Genomic DNA, 7289 nt, shown 5'->3' with positions numbered 1-7289 from the left:
AGATAAATAAATCTTTAAAAAAAAAAGATGTATACAGAACTAGGGTACAGGCCAGAGGTGCAGGGGCAGTGAGAGGCTTCACCACAGGCAGAGTGGGGAGCAGAACAGGCAGATCACTGAAATACACTGCTGAGGGGAGCAGCAGACTGGCTAGGAGAGGTCTGCCATGCCATGTGGATCACGTCATCAGGGGCTGGGGATCAAACCCGCAGTGAAGCAGCTGCGGTCAGCTTGCAGTGCTGCGTCCTAACCCTTGCGCCACCAGGAAGGGGCCCACAAATAAATCTTAAGAAAAAAAAAAAAACACTGCTGGATATTTATGCAAAGAAGTAAAAACACTAACTGGAAAGGATTGATGCAATCCCATGTCCACTGCAGTATTATTAACAATAGCCAAAATCTACAAACAATATTAAGTGTCCGACAGTTAATGAATAAAGAAAATGTGTATGTATGCACATACACACAAAAAATATTATTCAGCCATGAAAAAGGATAAAATCTTTGTTATTTGTGACAACACAGATGGACCTTGAGGGCTTTATGCTAAGTAAAGTAAGTCAAACTGAGAAGAATAATGCCATATGATCTTACTTATACATGGAGTCTAAAGGAAAAAAAAAAAGAATGGAAAACCAAGTTCATAGATAGATAAAGAGGACTGATGGCTGCCAGGCAAAGGAGGCACAAAGTGAGTCAAAAGTTATAGACTTCCAGTTATAAAGTCCCAGGGACATAATGTACAGCACGGAGACAGTAGTTAATAATACTGTATTATCTACTTGAAAGTTGCTAAGAGAGTAAGACTTAAAGGTTCTCATCAGGAGAAAACAAAATTCTGTGCCTATGCATGGTGACTGATGTTAACTAGACACATTGTGATCATTTCCCAGTATATACAAAATTTGAGTCATTATCTTTTGCACATGAAGTTAGTATGTTTTGTCAATTGTATCTTTAAAAGAAACAAAATAGCTCACAAACTTTAAAAATGAAATGTAGAGGGCCCTCCCTGGTGGCACAGCGGGTTAAAGCACAGCACTGAGAATCTAAAGCCACTTCCACATGAGTTCGATTCCCTGGAGGTGACCACATGGTGCAGCAGACCTCTCCTGGCACGCCAGCTGCTTCCCTCGGCAGTGTACTTCATCGATCTGCCTGTTCTGTTCCCCACTCTGTCTCTGGTGAAGCCTCTCACCACCCCTGAGCTTCTGGCCTGTACCCCAGTTCTGTATGCACAAATAAATAAATCTTAAAAATAAATAAATAAATAAAAATGAAATGTAGAAGAAGCTGGGAGAATTGAAAAGGCTTTACATTAGGTAAAAAATATTTCATCAGTTATTCCTAAAAGATTGGTAAAATCTTAAAATAACAAGAATAATTTGCAACTGAGTCACAAATAATTCAAAGTTTACTGAATCTAAAATCTAAAGACAACTTGACCTATTAACTAGAAAGAGAGAACAGTGTACTTGAATAATTTTAATTGATTTCAAAAGTAATGCAAACCACTAAATATTTTATTAAAAGAAAAATGAAAAAAATCTACAGCTTAAGATACATTAAAGGCCATGTCCCACCATAAAACCTACCCTAACCAACTGAATTTTCCTAAACAGGTCTGTTTAGTGCCTGTGGGGACCACAGCCACCTTCCAAGGAAAACTGCCACAGAGGGCACTCCCTGCAAAAGAAGCAAGTGAGGTTAGGAGAGATACTGCTGAAACAAGCACTAGTAAATCCCAAACCCAAGGTACCCACTTTACAGACCAATGAATTTTCTGCAAGTAGCTGGACATGAAAATTCTGCCCAACAGAATAACTGAACTCAAGTGAGCCCATCCAAATTCCCTTAAGGAATGTGAAAAGGAGGTGGGATTAGGAAGAGGCAGGTTAAGAGGTGGGATTAGGAAGAGGCAGGTTAGTTAGCAGCAGATTAGCAAAAAAGGAGAGAAACAAAACAGAGAGTAGCAAAAATTACATTAATGGTGGGTTGTTACTGTGGGGATCCATTATTTTTCCAGTTCTGGAGTAATCCGCAAATTCTTCCATTACCCAGAGCTACCTGAGAAAATGAAAATCTTCCTCCATTTCCAGAAATAACATAGTAACATCACATTATAAATGGACTTTAAGTGGCTTCACTATTACTTCATTTATTTAGTTCTTAAGAAGAACAGACAAGCTAGCAGTGGTATAAAAAACTAAGGGAAGAAAAAAAATGGGGAGCATTAATCTTGGGGAGTTTTTAATTTTCACAAATCTATTAATTCTTCCTATCTTTACAGAAGAAGAAAAAAAATTACAGTAGTTAAATAATACTCCACAAATGTATTTGACTTGTATGTGCCAGAGATAAGATTTGAACTTATTGATAGATCTGTTTAAAGTTATATACAAAAGCTACCCTTCCTCTCCACCCAAGGAGCAATCACTAACATGCCATGTATCCTCTTTACTCCTCAGCCAGGATACAGCAAATAATCCTTCTCAATCCAAGTCAATGGGGAGGCATGCACAGAGATGGTATTATATAAGGACCATCTATTATTCCTGGAATAGAGATTAACACCATAGTAAATTCTCTCTCTTTACTTTCCCTGGTTGGTAGCACATGTTCTGTTCAGTCAGATTTAAACTCTATCTCTGTTATTTATGAAGGCAAGAACCTGGCCCAGTTTTTCCACTACTCTGTCTTACACACAGAACAATGTCTGGTACATGGTAGTCACTAAAAAAATTTCTTCAGTCAGCGAATATACTCTCAAATTAATCCTATTCAATAACTGAGTGCCTAATAATATAAAATTCTTATATTGCTTGCTTTTTACCCTTAGGCCATTTACCTTTTTTTTTTAACGTAAAGCAGAAATAGCAAATGTATAACCTAATATTAAGGCATATTTTTAAGAAATATTAGATCTAAGGTAACCAGGAAATTGTTGCTCTGAAAATTACTGGTAAATCTAGTGGTCTATAATAGCTTAATTTAAAGTCCAGAATCAGTTTTACATGAGTACCCCTCAGATTTACTTACTGCAATTAAAATATTAACACAAAAGAAAATATACAAAATTACTGTTTTTGTTACATAAAGGTATCATAGTAACTCAATTGGACTTTGAACTGAATATTTTATTTTGAAATAGATATGAAATTTTAGGGGGGGGAAATGCGTATTTTATATTATAGTATCCAAATATCCACACTGTACTTAAACTCAGCAAAATCAGAAAAATGAATATTTAATCTAAAACTTCAATTATATTCTTTGTTTAAAAACAAAAGAATATTAGCCACTGTTAAGTATTTTGAACTGCACAAAATCACAGTTACTAGAATAATTATCTATGTACATATTTTGTTTTATAAAAAAATGTTTAAATATAAGTTTGGGCAATCACTGTTAGTTTAGTTAGCTCCTGATACCCACATGGGAATTAACAAACTGTGGATTGGCCCCAGTACCTGGAGACGCCTCTCGGTTGAAGTTTCCTCTCTCCACAGCTCAAGTCCAGGCCTCTCTGTCCCCCAGGCCACTGGCATTCCTGGGAGGCATCAAAGGGGGACAGAGAGCATCAGCTAGTATCACCCTGGTTCTGTTACCAACATTAAAATCTCTCACGTTGAAAGCACTGAGAGAGAGGTTGGCCAGGTGATAAAAAGTTTATATTAAAGTCTAAAAAATTATGAGGTAGCATAAATATTTCACATCAGTAGGAAAAATGTGCCTAGAAAAATATTAATATTACACAATGTTTTAAATGGGGCTTTTCTCTTCAAAGGTATTGTTGATCTGTCACTCACCCCTACATACTCTAGCATTCCCATGTCACTGTATAAAATAATCATGGTAGCAGAAGGGAGAAAATTAGAAATATCAGGTAACTTAGTATTGCTTGAAAAGAATTCATGTGTGTCATGAATACCAGTTAAGCATGAATGGGTACCTGCCTACTGCCATTTGACCCACTGTCTGTCACAATTGCATGAAACTACAAAATATTCCAGGACTGGCAGATACTGCATTTCCCCAGAACACCTGTCTAGACCTCTAACATAAACATTAAGCCATATACAAACATCAACATAATTCACCAATGAGAATTATGTCTTCAATGACTAGCCAATAATGTGCATTCCAGGCAGAAAATGAAAATTGTTTAAAATATCAAAAACAAGTCTATATTTTTCAACTGGCTATATCTCAAATTTTATCTCAAATATTTTTTTTTAGTTGGATGAGAAATATTTGACATATTAGTGCATTATCTCTTTTAAAAGACTTTTTAACATGAAAAATAACCAGTGATACCCCAGTAACAATAAGCACATCTAAACTCCAAATGCTGTTAAATACTGTTCTGGAATAAAAAGAGTCAGGGCTGATTTATGATCAGAGGTGGCTGATCATAGAGCAAGCCAGTGATATCAGAAAGAAATTGTTCAATAAAAAGAGATAAGGACATGTCTAAAGGACACAGGAGCCAACCTAGGGAAAGAACTGGTGTCCAAATCTGGAATAGTTTGAGCCAAAAAAATAAATAGTAATAGATTGTAACACAAATAGTAAATATCCCTGAGTCCACACTGATGATAGACGAATAAAAGACAACTCTTCCTTACAAAAGGATTCCAATTAACAAAGGTAGAAGGAATAAAGGAAATTTTTTAAAAATCACTATGAGAACATCTTTATTCTGGTATTCGAAGTGGAAAGATCCACTTATGGAAGCTTAAAGTAGCAGGCAAAGTTTGAATTAGCAATTCAGTGTGAATTACAATCTCAAAGAATCTCTAATAAAATATTAATTACAAAGGGAAAATCAGTAACTTTATTGTAGATACACCTGGCAGACATGATCTTAGCCATCATGTAGTGCAATGGGCACATCACATCTGGATACTGTTCCTCAGACTAACATAAACACGTTAGAAAAACCTAAATTGAGAAACATACTACAGAACATATTCACAGTTTTCTTCCAAAGTGTCAAGGTCACGAAATACTAGAAAAGACTTAGGAACTTCTACAGATTGGACGTAACTACAGAGAATGATGGCAATTGTATGCAATGTGGGAACCTGGACTGCATTCTGAAATAGAAAAAGGACTTTAGTAGAAAAACTTGTGAAATTGGAATAAACTTGTTTAATAATAATACACAACGTTACTTTCTTAGTTTGACTATTATGCTACACTAATATATAAAATGTTAACAATGCCTAAAATTATTTCTAAAGAATGTTTAAAAAAAGTAACACCTCTACTTTGTATATGATTATACAAGTAATCCAAACTGAATCAAAGACCTAAGTGTAAAAATTAAAACTATAAAAATCTTAGAACAAAACATAGGAATGTCTTTATTATCACAGATAAGGCAATGGTTTCTTAGGTCTGACACAAGAGCAAAACAACAAAACAAATAAATTGAATTTCATCAAAATTTAAAACTTATGTGCTTTGAGGACTAATAAAAAAAAGTAAAGACAACCTATGAGAATGGGAGAAAATACCTGCAAATCATATATCTAATAAAGATCTAGTATACTGTACAATTCTACAATAAGATGGCAAATAACCTAATTTTTAAATGGGCAAAGGATCTGAGTAGACATTTCTCCAAAAAAGATACACAAATGGCAAATGAGCACATGAAAAGAGACTGAACCTTAGTCATTAAGGACATGAAACTAAAGTAAGATACCCCCTCTTTACCACTAAGATAGCTATAATTAAGAGGATACAGAAGAATAAGTATTAGCAAGGATGTAGAGATATTAGAATCCCCATACATGTTGATGGAAATTTGAAGATGCAGCCATACTGGGGAATCAGTGTAGTAGTTTCTCAAGAACTTAAACATATAAAGCAGCAATATCACTGTTAGCTATATAGTCAATAGAAGTGAATACATGCATACAAAAATTTGTACAAGAATGTTCACCACAACATTATTCTTAATAGTCAAAAAAGTAGAAACAATCCCAATTTCCATCAAACAATAAACAAAGTTTTCTATATTCATATAATGATACATAACTTAGTTACAAAAAGAAATGAAGTATTGATACATATTACAACATGGATGAACCCTGAAAACATACTAATTGGAAGAAGTAAGACCTAAAAGGTCACATGTTAGATGAAGTCTATTCATATGAAATGTGCAAAGGAGAAAAATCCAAAGAGACAGTAGATAATGAACAATCCAAAGAAAGTAGATTAATGACTGGCAAAAGCTGGGGGTGGGTGGGTAGGAAGAGAAATGGCATAGGGTTCTTTTTGAGGTGATGAGAATAATCTAGAATTAGATAGTAGTCCACAAAATCCTAAAACCTAAGTTACATACTTTAAAAGAGTAAATTTATGACATGTGAATATCTGAAGAAAAAAAGAACTACAAGCACAACCTAATCAAGTCAAATCTTTAAAAGGCATGAAATAAAAATGACAGTCTTTCTATTTACTTTGAAATCTCCTTCCTCCAACATGACCATTATTAAACATTTATATATGTATCTTTCAAAGAAAAATGTATTTTGTTAACAGTAAGATTCTCACCTCTGCTTTTTTTACTTGATAGATGATCTTAACAGTTCAGTATATAATGTATTGACTAACCCTAAATATAAATGCTTTGAATTTAAGTTGTTTTGCTTCCATTGGGTTCTTTATTAAGAATTTCCCCCTCTCTTCCAAAATCAGTGATTTTTAACTTGGGGGCCATCGAATAGAAAGTCCATAAATGACCCCAAATAGTCCATGGGAGTCGATATACAAAATTTTGTATTTATAAACATTTTACGATGGAGAGTTCATATTTTTTAAAAGACCGACAATGTAAAAATGTTAGAACCTACTAAAGAAAACATATACCATAAAAAATAAATTCAAAATAAGTTTTTTAATGAGTCATATTTTTTAAATACTTCAACTAGCCTATGTATGCTGTTTAATTAGTCAAAAAAATTAATACACAACGTTCCAACCCATGAGAGCCCAAAAAAGATCTCCTTTAGTTGAAAAATTGCAGTCAGGGGTCTCTCTGGTGGCACAAGGGTTAGTTAAGTCTCAGCACCAAGAAGCTATCCGCAGCCACTGCAGAGTGAGCTCCATCCCAGGCCAGGGAGGTGACCTGCATGGTGCAACAGAACTTCCTCACCCAATACTCCCCTCAGCAGTGTATTTTCAGTCATTCTGCCTGTTCTGCTCCCCACTCTGTCACTGGTAAATCCTCTCTCTCTCTCTCTCTCTCTCTCTCTCTCTCTCTCTCTCTCTCT

General features: G+C 34.9%; 1 protein-coding gene across 2 annotated transcripts in view; it reads right to left on the bottom strand.

The window, feature by feature from the left end:
* DENND6A (DENN/MADD domain containing 6A) overlaps positions 1 to 7289 on the bottom strand; it is a 44820-nt gene that overhangs the window by 35863 nt on the left and 1668 nt on the right. Inside the window, exon 1 of one of the 2 annotated variants that reach the window (XM_012720655.1) lies at positions 3471 to 3487. The exons of the other annotated variant lie outside the window; for it this stretch is intronic. The gene's annotated coding sequence lies outside the window, so the exon portion shown is untranslated. Of the gene's footprint in view, positions 1 to 3470; positions 3488 to 7289 lie in introns of those variants that run through there. 2 annotated transcript variants of the gene reach the window in all.

Source organism: Condylura cristata, unplaced genomic scaffold, assembly GCF_000260355.1.
Source record: "Condylura cristata isolate star-nosed mole 26May11 unplaced genomic scaffold, ConCri1.0 scaffold00004, whole genome shotgun sequence".
Lineage (NCBI taxonomy): Eukaryota > Metazoa > Chordata > Mammalia > Eulipotyphla > Talpidae > Condylura > Condylura cristata.
This window is presented reverse-complemented; position numbering and strand designations above follow the sequence as displayed.